Genomic DNA, 17061 nt, shown 5'->3' on the forward strand with positions numbered 1-17061 from the left:
TCAAAATCGACTTGACGGCACACTTTACCTTTACATATTTCTAAAGTGATGGACAAAAGAGTACACAGATGTGTGATCCATGTGCAAGTTTTCTCTTCTCAGTCCAAAAGATGGGCCTGTTTAGCCTTTTAAAGACAACTGAAATCCTTACAGTTCAGTCTGCATCCATTTCTTCTTCCTCGCCAAACAGCTGATGATGGACTTTCAGTTCTTTTACATGCCTTATAGTGTATCAGATCATCAGTATGGTCTAAAATGGTTGGCAGAAGATCTTCAGGCTTTCAAGCAGGGGTCTTTCCAAGGTCTATCTGGAAAATTCAGGGATTGAACCTGGGACATTCTGTGGTCAGGTGCTCTACCCCTGAGCTACAACCCATCTCCCAATGAGCTATGTAAGTGCACTCCTAGATGCTCCATCCATGCATCATTGGTTCAGAAACTCTGCACTTGACATTGGGCAAACATTTTGATAAAGAGTTTACTATTGTCATGCAAGGGTTGAAAATATGTGTCCAGATCTAAACCTAAACTGAGACTGATGAGCCAAAATTCATTGCTAAGGTTTATATCCTGGACTCAGTGACTGACATCCTGATCAAATTTCTCAATAGTACTACTCAGAGAGTAGTCTAAGGGACTACTACATTTCATAGGACTTCCTCTAGTAAATTCAGTCAGGATGTCAGCTAGTAACATTAGAAAAACCTGTACACCAAAACAGATAAAGATCAACGTATTACGCTTCACTGCATATAAATTTGACAGCCATCGGGCAAGCTATAAAATGTCTTGTGGCACCTAAAAAATCAATAGATGCTATTATAGCCTAAGCTTTTGTGGATTACCAGACATAACATAATGTTTTGGGAATCAGGGCAAATTCCTCATTCCATTATTAAACACATTGAAGGACTGCACCAAATTAACCACTAACTGAAATATACAATAATATTTGTGATCCATCCTGGTTTCACTGGACAGGTCACACTCCGATCCTGGTTTCATTCACTGTTTAATGCCCAAGCAGAAATAATGGCTGACATCCAGCCAAAGGAAACGTTTGTGCAACAAGCAAAATTGTTCAAGTGCAAGATGGTTTTGTAGCTGTGCAATGCTACAGGGATTCTCAAAACTGCACACTTGTGTTGTTGTATAAGTTCCTTGCAAAATATAGGAGGTGTGCAATAGGTTGCACACATGGTTGTGAAAGTGCAAACATGTTTGCACTAGTGCAACACCAGTCTAGAATGCAATCTCCTAAAGTAGTTAGTAGTTTCTCTAGAAGAGAAACTTATATACAAGTTTACAGTTTCTCTGTAAGAAAGGCAAGCGTGATATGCCTGCAAATTATCGTCCCATGAGTCTATTAAGTGTTGGGAGCAAAATCTATGATAAGCATCTATATAAGAAATTAATAGACTCAATTGATACTGATAGCATTTTGGGAGATGAACAGGTCAGCTTTAGAGCCAGCAGTTCAAATGTGGAACAAGCACTGATATTACATTTGGCTGAAATATATTCCACAAAACAAAAAAAAGCGCTGCATGCTGTATGCTTCATAGATTTTAAAAATGTGTTTGAATTAATATCGAGAGAAATTATGGTACAAATCACTGGATTTCTCAATGGAGTGTTGTCTCATTCTAGTATATAAAGTTAAAGAGGATTCCTGTTTATAAGTGTGGTGCAACACAGCATGTCATCTTTCTAAAGTGACCGAAAAAGCGGGGTGGGGGGAGTGAGGCAAGGCTGTATTCTGGCCCAAACATTATTTAACTTTTACATCAATTCACTTATATCTCATTTGGCTGACTTGAGTCATCATCCACCAAAATTAGTGGATAGGCATTTCTCTATTTTACTTTATCCACATGAGTCATTCTGCTCTCACAAACTTCAGTTGGCTTGAGGAGAGCCTTGCATGCCCTCACGTATTAAGGTAATAATCAGGCACCATAACTGAATTATGATAAAACAAAAGTAATGATATTTGAGAAGAGAACTAAATTTAAAAAATGGTGGCTAAATGGTCACAGGTTAGAGAAAGTGACATGCTTTAAATAACTTGGTGTAGTTTTTCAGGCATCAGGTAGAAGGACAGCCCATTTAAACTATGTGTTTCTGAATGCACAGAAGTCTGCAATGGCCATTCATTCTTTTTATTGGGTAGGGGAGCTCAGTTTATCCCAGCTGCAATTAAACTATACACTAGAACCAGGGGACATCCCATGAAATTGATTGTCGGGAAATCTAGGACCAACAAATGGAATTACTTTTTTACACCACACATAATCAAGTTGTGGAATTCTCTGCAACAAGATGTGGTGACAGCCAACAACCTGGATGGCTTTAAGAAGGGTTTGGATAACTTCATGAAGGAGAGATCTATCAATGGCTACTAGTCGGAGGGCTGTGGGCCACCTCCAGCCTCAAAGGCAGGATGCCTCTGAATACGAGTTGCAGGGGAGTAACAGCAGGAGAGAGGGCATGCCCTCAACTCTTGCCTGTGGCTTCCAGCGGCATCTGGTGGGCCACTGTGCAAAACAGAATGCTGGACTAGATGGGCCTTGGGCCTGATCCAGCAGGGCTGTTCTTATTAAACTATACTGTATGAAATTTCTGTATGGGGCACGAATTGGGCCTTACACTAAACCTGCAAAACAAGAAGCCCATCAAACAAAAACTTTAAAGAGTTTATTCCAAATTCCACATAGTGTACCAAGTGCTGCACTTTGCTTGGAGGCAAGTTTATTAAAGGTTGAAACAGGGTAATAGCTTAGGCTCTCTGAGCTACGGTTGAAAATGAATTTTCAAATTTCTGGCCTGGCACCTTTAGTCTATACATTTTCATCTTTTTGGAGATGTACTCTGGAGAGGAAATTATGTTGCTGTGGGTTAGGGATGTGCACAGAACTGGTCAGCCCAGTTTGGTTCAAATCTGGGCCAGTCTGCAGCCCATTTCAGGTGTTTTCCACATGGATTGCATGTGCAATCATTTGGGAGGCAGGAGGGGAGCTGGAAGAAGCTCTCGTCACCATCGCTGCCCTTGCCACCCCCACCCCACAACTGCTGTGGCCGCCTCCCCACCCCACTCTGCCATGCAGCGGCATTTTTAAAGGTTAAAGGGGAGCCTTCCCTTCACCCCTCACCCATCACAACCCTTTACTTGTAAAAGGGAATCCTTGCTGGATTCCCCTTTACAAATATGGCCCTCGAGCCAGCTCACGTCACAAGCAGGGGGCTTGACATGGCTCACCGCTGGACCAAGCCCCCTGCCCGGTTCAGGCAGGTTTACACATCCCTACTGTGGGTTGTCTCTTGAGTTTTTAGTTTCAATGGGATACGCAAAGGCCAGATTAGTGGTTAGACAACAAATGCACAATTTGGAACAGCATACAGATTTAAGTCATGCATCAGGAACTGTTATCATAGGAAATCAAACTACAAATATCAAGCCTACTATGTATCTCAAGCATTATAAGTGTTTCAAAATATCATAGAGCATGATCATTAGCTCATCTTGATGCACTACATACGGCAGTGCTCGAGGGAAGATATATGAAAGTGCCATATGCTGAGCATCTTCGCCCATGTAACACAGAAAGCATTGCTCATTTATTCCTCTACTGTAACTACTATAAGATATTCACAATTATTTTCACAATTGTTTTTCTCCTCCCTTTTTTGAAAGATTATTCAGGATGGTTGGACAATTTTAATGTGAATTTTCTTTTATCAGATGAAAACAATTTAATATCTTTAAATGCTGTGATGGCACTTAATCAATCAATCAATCAATCAATTTTTGTGCAATAGCAGGCAAAGTGCATCACAAGATGATTACCTCATTTGATTAGGAAGCATTATGATAATTTTATGTAGGCATAGGGTGTGGGTTTGATTTTTTTTTAATTACCTTGGTTAGTTTTTCTTGTGTTTAGATTTAATTTTCTTAGGGGTTATTAATTAATTGGTGGTTATTTGTAATTGTTTGTTCCTGTCACTGAGCGAAATAAAGACTCTATTCATTCATTTATAGTTAGTACTAGTTTTATTAGTTAATGTAGTATCCTTGTACTAGTGCAGCACATTTGCACTAGGGCAGTGTTAGTCTGAATTTTATTTATTTATTATTTATTTATTTTTATACTTTTATCCCATTTTTCCTCCAAGGAGCTCAGAATGGTGTACATGGTTATTTTTATCCCCGCAACAACCCTGTGAGGTAGGTTAGGCTGAAAGTTACATGACTGGCCCAGAGTCACCCAGTGAGTTTCATGGTTGGATGGGGATTCAGACTCAGGACTTCCCACTCCTAGTCCAACACTATAACCACTACTGAATGTCAGCTGCTGGTTTTTGTTGTTGTTTTCTTTATTTTGAATAAATTGTGCTCCTGTTTGTCGATTAAACATCTTCCAAATTACACGTGGAATGCCAGTCCCCATTGCCACACCAGTGTGGTGAGATGGGGGCAGGTTTGTGCCCCAGTCATGTGAGGCAGGCATGGACCGCCATATTGCCTCCCCCTCTACGTGGCCAGGATCGGCCAATGAGGGAAGGAGGCAGGCCGATTGGGTCCCGCCACCGCCATTCTGGTCAGTTGCTCCTAGATCACCTTAGTCCCAATATCCATCATTTAGTTAGTGTCATATAGCTGGCCAAAGCCAGGTTGGCAAGCAGCACAGTTGGGAATTCTGGTTTATTTTGCCGACCTTTTAAAGCGGAATCTCTCACTGTAGGTTAATGCCCGACCGGAGTGTGACACAGAGCCTTGCACCCCAAATGCTTCCCTCAATGGCCATAAGAAACATTGAGCTTGAGCTACAAAACAGTTCTGCTGTGATGCTAGATTATTACTAACATAAATATAGCTTCAGTCAACAGCTGTGATTAAAGATGAATAACTGTACACCTGTGTATCAACTAAGTTATTATAATATGCTCCTTGTTGAGAAGGTCATCTTAAAATAGAGATGCAGTGAGGCACAGAAAAAAAAATCCTCTAGAGTTCAGAGATTACATCAGCATATTATATGATGTAATTCATTTTGGTGTAGTTTTGTTCGGTATACATAAGGAAAAAACTGGGAAACTCAGAGCACATAAGAACAGCCCTGCTGGATCAGGCCCAAGGCCCATCTAGTCCAGCATCCTGTTTCTCACAGTGGCCCACCAGATGCTGCTGGAAGCCATAGGCAGGAGTTGAGGGCATGCCCTCTCTCCTGCCATTACTCCCCTGCACATGTATGGTAGGTTAGCATTTGTAAGAGTGTGATGTATACAAGTGCAGAGAAAAGAGTTTGGTGGGGAAGAAGTGATTACTGATTGCTTGGAGTTTGTTCAACTTAATTAGTACCTTTGATGGTTTGAAGCAAGACAGAACAATATGCCTCATTCAGCAACTGTGTTGGCCAGGTAACTCAATCAAATCAGAGGAGTTTCAACTTTATTTCTTTTTTTAACACTAATTTCTAACCTTTGAGGCAGAAAGAAAAATCAACTACGAATGGCACTGAAGTCTCTGTCAAAGAAAATAGAATCACAGCCTTTTTGTCATTTTACTTTTTATTTAGGATAAATTCCTAGTTAAGATTGCCATGCCACATTTCCTTCTTATTTTCAGTTATCTGTTCACATGAAAAAGGGAACTTTGATATGCAATGACCATTTTGAACTTCAGGCTCTTGAAGCTATTATCATACCTAAGTAGCGATTTTGATGGGACTGTGAATCAGCTCCTAAGCTAACTGAGGCATTTTGAAGTATTGTGAAGACCTTATTCCTACTCTTACACTTAGAACTTGCATGAAACACTGCTGCTTAGTGGGAAGCATTAAAAAGAACTGGTTGTTTCATGGAGTCCAAGAAGGTACAGGTTCTACACTCATCGGGCCAATTCACATGAACAATGGCCCCATGTGCTGAGGGAAGCGATGCAACAGGAGTCTGCCCACTCTAATGTTAGTGAAGGATGTTCCACCACACTGGGACATCCAGTTACGGGAGGAAAGCTGATCTTGTGGTAACAAGCATGGCTTGTCCCCTTTGCTAAGCAGGATCTTCCAGGGTTTACATTTGAATGGGAGACTACATGTAAGCACTGTAAGATATACCCTTAGGAGATGGGGCTGCTCTGGAAAGAGCACCTGCATGCAGAAGGTTACAAGTCCCCTCCCTAGCATCTCCAGATAGGGTTGAGAGACTCTTGCCTGCAACATTGGAGAAGCCGCTACCAGTCAGTGTAGGCTACAATGAGCTAGATGGACCAATGGTCTGACTTGGTATAAGGCAGTAGTTTAGGAGAATATCCACCACTGACAAAATGTACTTGTAGCCTTTGTTGTATTTACAGTACTGCTGCATGTCCACTAAATCTGCCTGCCATTGTGCATCCACCCCTGAAACAACTGTTTTGTTTCTTTTAAAAAGAATCCCTGCAGGCTTGTGTAGAATGTAAGCATCCTGCTCTGAAAGCCAGGTCTCAACTTGCCTTTTACTCAGCACTTTACTGTGCTGCCTGGCCTCTTGAAATCAGGGGCATACCAAGGTTGGAGTGGGCCCAGAGACAAGATTTTAAAATGGGCCCTTCACTGCTGTCCTCTCCTTCTCCTGGTCCCATGTCTCTGCTGCAGAAGGACATTAAGGACACGTGTAATATAGTGCAGCAGATTAACAGACAACCCAAACTGTCATCTGAATATATGGACCAAATGATGGGTGGAGGGGTTGTTCTCAAACCCAACAAAACAATTTGCAAAATATGGGTAAAGCAACTTGTAGAAATTACATGCTGCATTTTAAAGATATTGGCTTTTCACAGTGTCTTATGAAGACGAACAGGGGATAGCTGACTTACTTTTCCGGTAATAAAAGAGTCAATTCTGGACTGTTTGGGTAACCTCTGCTGGTCCGCTTCTGTGGGAGGGCTTGTTCTCGGTCGTTTCTTTTCCCCCATCGTCTGGTCACACAGGCAAGAATAAAATCAATCATTACACCCCCTTTGAGGGCTTAAAAACAGTTCAAAGCTCAACAATTTAAAATAAAGGTTGTTCAACCTAGTTTAAGTTAATAAAAAGTGAACTAAGAAAAGCTAAAATAAAAATAACAAGCTAAAACAAGAAAAACGCTGAGAGCTCAGCTAAAAGCCTGCTGTCCGTGGCCATGGTAAAATAACATGTCTTAAAGAGCAATGCAAATTAATTTAACATTCAAACAATCCTGCAAACCAGTGCTTGCATGTGGTTCTTTCAGAGTTTTCCCAATCTAGGGTTGTCAGCAAGTGACTGAGTTTGAAAGCTTTGACCCTTATTTCAAAACACAACCACACCACTTGAGACTTCATGCTGATATACTTTTATAATAAAACTGCAATCCTGTGTACACTGACTGGGAAGTTAAGCATCTTCCCCCACTCCAAACACACACACACACACACACGGCACATGTGGGTTCTTTAGGGCACAAACCGCAACTGAACTCACAAGAATGCGCTTACTTTACTTTAGCGAGCGGGCGGCGGGAGAACTCCCTGCTGTCCGCTTGCCTTGCCGGCTAGGCTGCAAATGCGTGAAAGGCTTCCTAGAAGCCATTTGCAGCCTAGCCGGCAAGGGGGAAGGGGACGGCAGGGAGTTCTCCTGCCGTCCTCTTTATAATGGGGGCAGATTTCGAAAGAAGGGGGCAGCGGGGGACCTCTGGGAAGCTTCAGGGGGCGGCCGCCAGCCGAGGGGGACAGCTTGAAGGGGCGGCAGGGACTGGGAGCGATCCTGCTGCCCCGATTATGGATAAGAGGACCACCGAGAGGAGATTGAAGCGGGCGGCACCCTGCAGCCGGAATACTATAAAAAATACGGCAGTTTAATGGAAGGGGTGAGTAAAGCCCCCCCTGTTTTGTGTGGAACCCCCCACCCGAACCAAAACCACCCCGTGCCCGGACCGGTCTGGAGGCCTTTAGAATGGCCTCTGAACCGGTCCGTGCACATGACTAACAGCAGGACACAGCTCAGCAGCAATCCTAACAAATATTCTCAGCTACCTCAGCCTGCCGGGGAGGAGGAAGCTTCATTGTGGGGAAGTTGTATTTGCTTCCTCCTTCCATTGCCTTGGGCTCCCAGCAGCTCCCTCTCACTTTCACAGGCACACTGCATAGGCGGGGAAGCAGGGAGAGATTTGGCAGGCAGGCAGCTGCCTCTTCTCTCCCTTGCAGGCATGCTGCATGGCAGAATTGAGGGAGCAAGGACTGGCCTGGGAGAGGCCATCAGAGGCTGTGGGCCACTCTCCGCGGGATGTAATATATTTTCTTTAGGATTTCCTCAGGCTTTGCCATGGCGCTGCTAAACAAAGGTATGAACAAACATATTTAAAACAAATTTATTTTATTGGTTACCATCAGTACAAGCACAGGAAATGCAGGATACGTTGACATCCCCGAGGTGCATGTTCTCAAAGGCACAGACCTGCACAAAAGAGGGCAATATTGTAATACTGCAGGGTAAAAAAACATACAAACAAAGTAAACAAATTAAAGCACATACAACTTACCAGCTTGTTGATTTCCTCAGCTGGGCCTGGCCCTTCAGGCTTTGTAAGCACAATGCCATCCATAGCTTCCTCCTCCCCACTTTCAGATGATGAGGTGAAGAATACAAGCCTGCAGAAAACAGATCTTGGGCTGCCTGAAATTGGATCATACAGTCACAAGATGACCAATCTTCACTAGACACACAGCATGGTTTCCTACAGTGTGACCTCCAGGGCTTGCTTGACAGCAATGAATCTCAGCCACACTCCTCATCTTCAGAAAAATTACCATCTGAATTTTGGCAAAAGTTGTCATCACACCAAAAACAATGAGGTCTCTTCTTCACCAGTTTTTATTCCAACGCAGCTTTTGTTTAACAGGAGCTTCTGCTTCAGAAGCTGGTGGACTCACATTTCCCTTGGGGGGGGCAGTAGTTAGAGGCTCTCCATCTTCAGTTTCCATGGGGGCTGCAGGGCTGGTGTTACAGCGACCACAGTCGCATTCTAGCTTACCATCCTTATCCATTGGGTCTGCCGCAAAGTTAGATTCTGGAACTGGGGCCTCACCAGCAATAAAGTCAGCAATCGGATGGTTTTTCAAACTAGTAGGAGGGTAGGACAGGCTCACCAGTGTCATAGCCCTATTCCCCCGAGGTGTCTGTGACAAAAATAGGGTCATGGGATGCAGCGGAGTCCTAGCATCAGCCATGGTCTCTGTACAACAGTAAAATGGCCCCCTCTAAACTCACAGCCCCTAGTCCTGTTTGTAGAGGGGGGATCACGTGACCCCATTTTGACCAACAAAGTTACACAAAATTGCCACCAACCCATTATTATGCATGCACAGTGGGACCTTTCTGGGCTCTGAAACCTGTTCCTATTGGTCCATGGTGGTGAGGCATGTTCATGGAGGAGTCACATCCGCACCTTCAAGACGTGCCTGAACCTTGATGTCAAGGTGGGTGTGCTGTTGACACATTGCTGTCCTCTTCATGTTGTGGCCATTGTTCATGCAAACTGGCCCATCATTTCTTAAAAAAACTGGATTTTTGCACCTCAAGTCCTTTGCCTCTACCTTCAGTTATGATGTAACCAAAGGTAAAGCAACAAACTGCAACCTCTTTTTTAAAACAACAACAAAAAACCCCATTCTCAAAACAAACATGAAAACGAATCTGTATTAAAGCTACAAATATCTGTGAATACAAACAGTAATCAATGCACATATATATGTGCTCTCTCTATATGTGTGTGTACACACACAAATTTTTCAGATAATAACTCATTTCAATATTTTATCAAACTTATAAACCTTGAAGATGTAAATAAATACAAATACATAGAATTACTTAAATGAAAAATACATATGGACATAGGATTGCTCATGTGAAACATGACCCACATAGGTCTAGGATTCCATGTGAAGCTGAATTCAGCTAGAAAATATGTGCAGCTGGATTCCTCAGATTAATAATAAAACTGAATCTAAAAGTAAAACAAGGAATACAGTAATTAAAACCTTAAAAATATTGCCAAAGATTTATCCAAACTACCCCCACAATCCAGTAAAAGTTAAGCATTTACCAAGATCGTACTACTACTGCTGCTGCTACTACTACTACTACTACTTATATACCACTCTACAACCAAAGTTCTCTACACAGTTTACACAGAAAAATAAATAATACATAAATAAGATGGTCCCTGTCCCCAAAGGGCTCACAATCTAGAACAAATCACACTTGTAATAAATTCTCACTAAGAACCTTTCAACCCTTTGACAAACTGGACTTTTGCTCATCTTATACTTTAAACTCTGTGCCTCTATTATGATCTAATCTTACTTCCTCCTGTGAATGGTGTGCATTTGTCTCCAGCACACAAAATGGCCATGATAATATTGGAGCAGCTTTGCTTTCTATATCTGGAAAGCCAACCTCCTATTTATTTGCAAAAAAAAAAAAAAAAAAAAAAACCCAACCCAAAACAAAACAGTGTATAAAGTAATGAGGTCTTGGCGTGCTACACATTTAAAAAAATAAATCCAGAATACTTCTGTGCTGCTGTCAGGAACCAAAGGGGAAACACTGATTGTAAGAGTTTAAGTGACATGGGATTGATAATAATATGTGTTCTTCTGCCATACAGCCAAAGTCAACTAATAATTTAACACAGTTCCTTTTCTCAGAATGCATTGATTTAATTAAAGATGCTGTCCATGACACCAAAGGAGGCAATAGAGTAGAATAGCAGGTAAAAGTGAAGAGGGGATGAATAATAGATCTCTTCCTTTAAAAACTGAAGGGATAGAAAAAAAATGTCTGTGAAGACAAAATCCAAAGCCTGTGGATTCTCATTTTAAAAGATGATAAATACAACAATTAAAGCCCATGCAATAACATAATAATCATCATCATAATTGTGTTGCTGACCATGCAAATGACACCCACGCATGCACATATGCCATGTGTGTGTTGGTGCCATGCGGGGGTTCTTGGGCCAAGTGCTGCCGCAGCAGGAAACTGCATGCAGCGATGGAGAACAGGTAAGGACCTGCTCTCCTTTTAAAAAAAGATCCCACTCTCTGTTCCCCTTCCCACAGCACCGAACCAAGAGTTTGACAAACAAATCAACACAATATTCCTCCGCACCCTGCTGCAACCCAAATACATGATAGAGCTTTGGAATTATTTTCATAGAATACACAAGGGGAGAAAACTGATATTATGTCAGAATGAAAATTCCACATATATATTTTCAAGGGAAAGCAGACTACTACATTCCTGTTCATTGATTCATATGTAAAATCCACAATGATATTTAATGCCAGTAGCTGATATGATGAGGAAAATCACTCAGAGTTGTCCCATTGAAATAATTTTTTAAAAAACATTTTAATGGGTCATGAGTAATTTTTCTTCATCATGGCAACCTCTATTCCCTTCTTGTGGATCTTCCTAGCCTGCTTCTGTCACTGCTTGCCCTTCTCTAATTATGGCCTCAGCAGCAGAAGAGGGTGAGCAGGGAGGTCATGACACCTTCACTTCTGTCTCATACCTAGGAGCTTCTATGTCATTTCTTCTTGGGCCTATCCCTAGGAAGGAAGGAGGACTGAATGGTGGGGGAGACTAAACATGTCAGCAGGCATCTCAGCCCTCATCATTCTGTTCTCTTCCTGGTTATCATCAGCCTCAGATTTAAATAGGTCCTGACAGTTGTTACAGATCCTGTAAAAGGTCAGCCCCTTCTCTCATGAGAATGCCCAAGGCTGGGCAATTCTCATAAGAGTCCCGACTCCCCATCACCCCAGCAATGGAGGTGCTACTGCCCAGTTGGCCAAACTTAGGCTCAGCTGATGGTTCAGTGAGCTGCCTTGCTTTTTTCAAAGCCTCAAGCATTGTCAGTCGGAGCTGAACATGGTCACCTAGCAAGACCTGTCATCAACACTATAGTGAAAAAAAGTTACATTGCATTAATCCCATGGTATATTTAAGTCATTATTCCATTGCTGCCTGTTGATTTGATCTTATGGAAACTGCGAACGTCAAAGATTTTTGCCTACCATTTATAAAAAAGATTTGCAGACCTTCATTTCAACTTGCAATAAGGTTTATTGTAGGAAAAAGTTAATATCGATGCAGTAGGCATTGTCTAGATTTCCAGCACATTACATTTGTACAGTTCAATTGGATTACGTCTTTATTATCCTTGTGGAAAAAAATTATCCCCATTACAAATATGCTGATTTAATTTCTTTCCCTTTGCCGAATCATTAAAATAGTTTTAGTACATCTGACTTTGTTGGGAGAAAATAGCCAATTATCTTTACATGTACACTTATATAACAATGTTCTGTGTCCCCTAAAAGCCTTTCATGACATTGCTAGTTTAGCAATGACAAATAGCATTCATGCTGTTATAAGGTGGCCTCATTCTATTCAGACATTGCCTAACTTTTTCATCTAGGGAAGAACATTTTTTCTTTATTATCTGGAAATGGTAGGACTGGACTAACAAGCCATATTTTCATAATGATAAGGCCACAAAAAGGCATGCATTGTCAATGATAAGCTTTCTATTGTGGAGCAACCAATTCTTCATATGTGAATTGTTAACCGTAATGAAGATATGCTGAAATGGAAAATATACTCAGTTGGCATCATTGTGTTAATTCCTCAGCTAAATGTGCTCGCCTACGGAAAGGGGTTAATGACTAGATTTATTAATTAATGCAGTCTGTTAGAAATGTGACTGCCTGGCTCGAGGGTATTTTTATATAGTCTTTCTATGTGGACGTCTATTGATTTATACTAGATTTGTGTTGATGGCTTTCAATGGCCCTTCATTTTTGTGACTTTGGTTTAATGGTTTATTAAATTAAAGTGTCACTTAGCTGACTCCATACTCCCTGCTAATCTGCCTAACTAGATTAGTCTCTGGAGGAGGGTATTGCCGTTGATGGTTTTCTTCTATCTGACATCTGTTCACAGCATACTTTAACATGAGAACATAAGAACAACCCTGCTGGATCAGGCCCAAGGCCTATCTAGTCAAGCATCCTGGTTCACACAGTGGCCCACCATATGCCTCTGGGAAACACACAGGCAGGAGATGAGGGCATGCCCTCTCTCCTGCTGTTGCTCCCCTGCAATTGTGGCATCTTACCTCTTAGGCTTGGGGAGGCATATAGCACTCAGACTGATAGCCATTGATAGACCTGTCCTCCATACATTTATCTAAACTCTTCTTAAAATAATCCAGGCTGTTGGATGTCACCACATCTTGTGGCAGAGAATTCCATAGGTTAATTATGCATTATGTGGAAAAAATGCTTCCTTTTATTGGTCCTAAATCTTTTGGCAATCAGTTTCATGGGATGACCCCTGGTTCTAGCATTGTGGGAGAGGAAGAAACATTTCTCTCTGTCAACGTGCTCCACACCATGCAATAGACCTCTATTATATCTCCTCTCAGTCATCTTTTTTCTAAACTAAAAAGCCCCAGGTGTTGTAGCCTTGCTTTGTAAGGAAGGTGCTCTAGGCTCCTGATCATCTTGGTACCTGATAGTCTCTTCTTTTGCACCTTCTCTAGTTCTACAATATCCTTTCTAAGATATGGTGACCAGAACTATACACAGTACTCCAAATGTGGCCACACTATAGTTTGTATAAGGGTATTATAATATTAGCAGTTTTATTTTCAGACCCCTTTCTAATGATTCCAAGATAGAACTGACCTTTTCACAGCTGCCACACACTGAGTTGACACTTTCAATGAGCTGTCCACAACAGCCCCAAGATCCCTGTCCTGGTCAGTCACTGACAGTTCAGACCCATCAGCTTATATGTGAAGTTGGGATGTTTTGCCCCAATATCCATCACTTTACACTTGCAAACCTTGAACTGCATTTGCCATTTTGTTGCCCTCTCAACAATACTTTGGAGATAGCCTTTTGGAGCTCCTCACAATCTGTTTTGAATTTCGCTACCTAAATAGTTTGGTGTAATCTGCAAATTTGGCCACCTCACTGCTTACCCCAACTTCTAGATCATTTATGAATAAATTGAAAAGCAATAGTTCCAGTACAGATCCCTGGGGGGACCCCAGTTCTTACTTCCCTCCATTTAGAAAACTGTCTATTTATACCTACCCTGTTTTCTGTCCTTCAACAAGTTACCAATCCACATATGAATCTGTCCCCATGACTGCTAAGTTTACTCAAGAGTCTTTGATGAGGAACTTTGTCAAAAGCTTTTTGAAACTTCAAGTATACTGTGTCAACTGGATCACATTTATCCACGAGTTGACGCGCTAAAAAAAAATTCCAAATTTGGTGAGGCAGGATTTACCTTTGCAGAAGCCATGCTAGTTCTCTTTCAGCAGGGTCTGTTCTTCTATATGCTTAACAATTTGTGCAAATTGATTAAAATTTGCATCAGTTTGGCTTGAATCTCAAATTTGAATCAAATAATCCCTTAAAAGGGCAATTCAATTTGAATTTGAATCCAGTTTTCAAAATTTGATTCAAAATCAATTTGAGAGCCATTTGATACCTTTCAAAACCATTCAGGCCCCCTGATAGATTAAAAAAGGTGCAAAACAGGGTCAAATTGATTCAAATTCAATTCAAATTTGAATCAAATTTTAAGACCAGATTCAAATTTTCAGAATTCAATTCAAATTCAATTAAAAAAAATAGTATCATGCACATCTCTGCTTTCCATCAATCTGCCCAGGACAGATGTTAATCTAACCAGTCTGTAATTTCATGGATCCCCCGTGGATCCCTTTTTGAAAACTGGTGTTACATTGGCTACTTTCTAGTCTTCTGGTACAGAGCCTGATTGTAGGGATAAGTGATATATATTTTGGAAGGAGGTTGACAATTTCACATTTGAGTCCTTTAAGGACTCTTGGGTGAATGCCATCTGGCTCTGGCAATTTGTTAATCTTTATCTTTATCTTTTTTCAGACAATTTAGAATGTTTATATCTCCTCTGTCTGACTCAGTTCTTTAGCCTGAGATGTTCAGTTTAGGCACAGGTATATACTCAGTATCTTCTTCTGTGAAGACAGATGCAAATAACTCATTTAGCTTCTCTTCAATCTCCATATCTTCTTTAACGTTCTCTTTCACTCTGTCATAATCTAACAGTCCAACTGTCTCCTCGCAGTTTCCTGCTTTTGATGTATTTAATATGTTTTGTAATTCCCCTTAATGCTTTTAGCTAAAAGTTCCTCAGACTCTGTTTTTGCCTCCCTTATTGTCTCTTTGCATTTCTTCCTCTTGAGTTTGTGTTCCTTTCTGTTCTTTTCATTTCGGCAAGCCATCCAATTTTTAAAGGAAGTCTTTCCCCCCTTTATAGTTTCTTTGATTTCAATTGTTAGCCATGCTGGCATCCTCCTAGACTTGGTGGTACCTTTCCTCCTTTTTGGTATACATTCTAACTGGGCTTTTTAATACTGAGGTTTGAAATAAACACCATGCATTCTGGAGCGAAGTGACTCTCCTGGTTTTCCCTTTCCGTTTTCTTTTCACCGAACTCATTTTAGAGAAGTTTCTTCTTTTAAAGTTCAAAGTGTCTGTGTTCTACTTCCTTGGCAAGTTTGTCCTCACGTGTATGCTGAATTTGATCACACTATGGTCACTGTTCCCTAAAGTTTCCATTACACTGACATCTTGGTACTGTGCCCCACTCAGGATTGAATCCAAGGTTGCCTTCTCTCTAATTGGTTCCATGACCAACTGTTCTGGAACACAGTTGTTCAGCAAATCTAGAAATATCGCCTCTTTGTCATACCTGAACGTGAATTTACCCACTCTATGTGTGGGTAATTGAAGTCACCCATTATTACAGATCTGTCTCTCTTTGACGTCTCCCTGATTTCCTTCTGCAACTCCCAGTCACTGTCAGCATTTTGGTCAGGAGGGCAATAGGATGTTCCTAGTAGCACATTTCCTTTCAGGCATTGTACTGTCACCCACAGAGTTTTTGTAAAGGAGTCCAGTCCTCCTAGGTTTTCTAGCTTGGTAGGTTCTATCCCCTTTTTTAATACAATGCTACTCCACTCCCAATTTGCCCCTCCTTGTTCTTTCTATAGATTTTATATCCAGGAATAACCGTGTCCCACTGGTTCTCACTGATCCACCATGTTTCCATTATGCCCACTACATCTATATTTTCATTACAAAGCAAGCACTCTAGGTTGCCCATCTTGACCTGGAGGCTTTTGGCAATGGCATATAAGCACATATATGCTGAATCTCCTACCTGGTGTGTCTGTCCCCTTCTCATTCTTTGTTTTAAACCTTGGATTTCAATTCATTTTAATAGGGATGTGCAAATCAATTCAAATTTGAATAGGTTCTACTTGAATGTGGGTGATTTGAGTGATTCAAATTTGAATCAAATCACCCCTCAGAAGGGCAAATTTATTCAAATTTGAATCAAATTTTTGAAATTCAATTAGAATTGTCATGTTAGGGCCATTTGGCAGCTTTAAAAAACAATTCAGGCCACCTGATTGGTTAAAGAAGATGCCAAGAAAGGCTCAAATTGGTTCAAATTTGATTTGAATTTGGAACAAATTTTCAAAATTGGATTCAAATTTGATTTGGATCCAAATTGAATTGAAAAATTCAATGTGTGCACATCACTGCAGTTTAATTATTTTCTTACCATTAGGTGACTATTGACAGTAACTGTCTTGGCGAGGGAGAATAGTGTAGAATCTGCCCAGAGAACAAATTCATTGTGAATAGGTTTATGAGCTGGTAACCTCATAGTTCAGCCCAGGGAGGGATATTCTCTGATCAAATGTTCTTCATTGCAAGGCCTGGGAGCCAGTGGTGTTTCCCATCAACCCTAAGTATGGCTCCCTGAGTAATTGTTTATTAGACCTATACAAAGCTTCAGCCAAAGGCAAATACACCACACTGCCCTCATACCCAGCACTGTGCCGTGGTAACTGTTCCCAACACGCAGTGAAATGAAGCCTTGTCAAGCCCCATTGACATCTGAGAAGGCACACACGGAG

This window comes from Hemicordylus capensis, chromosome 2 (genome assembly GCF_027244095.1).
Source record: "Hemicordylus capensis ecotype Gifberg chromosome 2, rHemCap1.1.pri, whole genome shotgun sequence".
Taxonomy (NCBI): Eukaryota; Metazoa; Chordata; class Lepidosauria; order Squamata; family Cordylidae; genus Hemicordylus; species Hemicordylus capensis.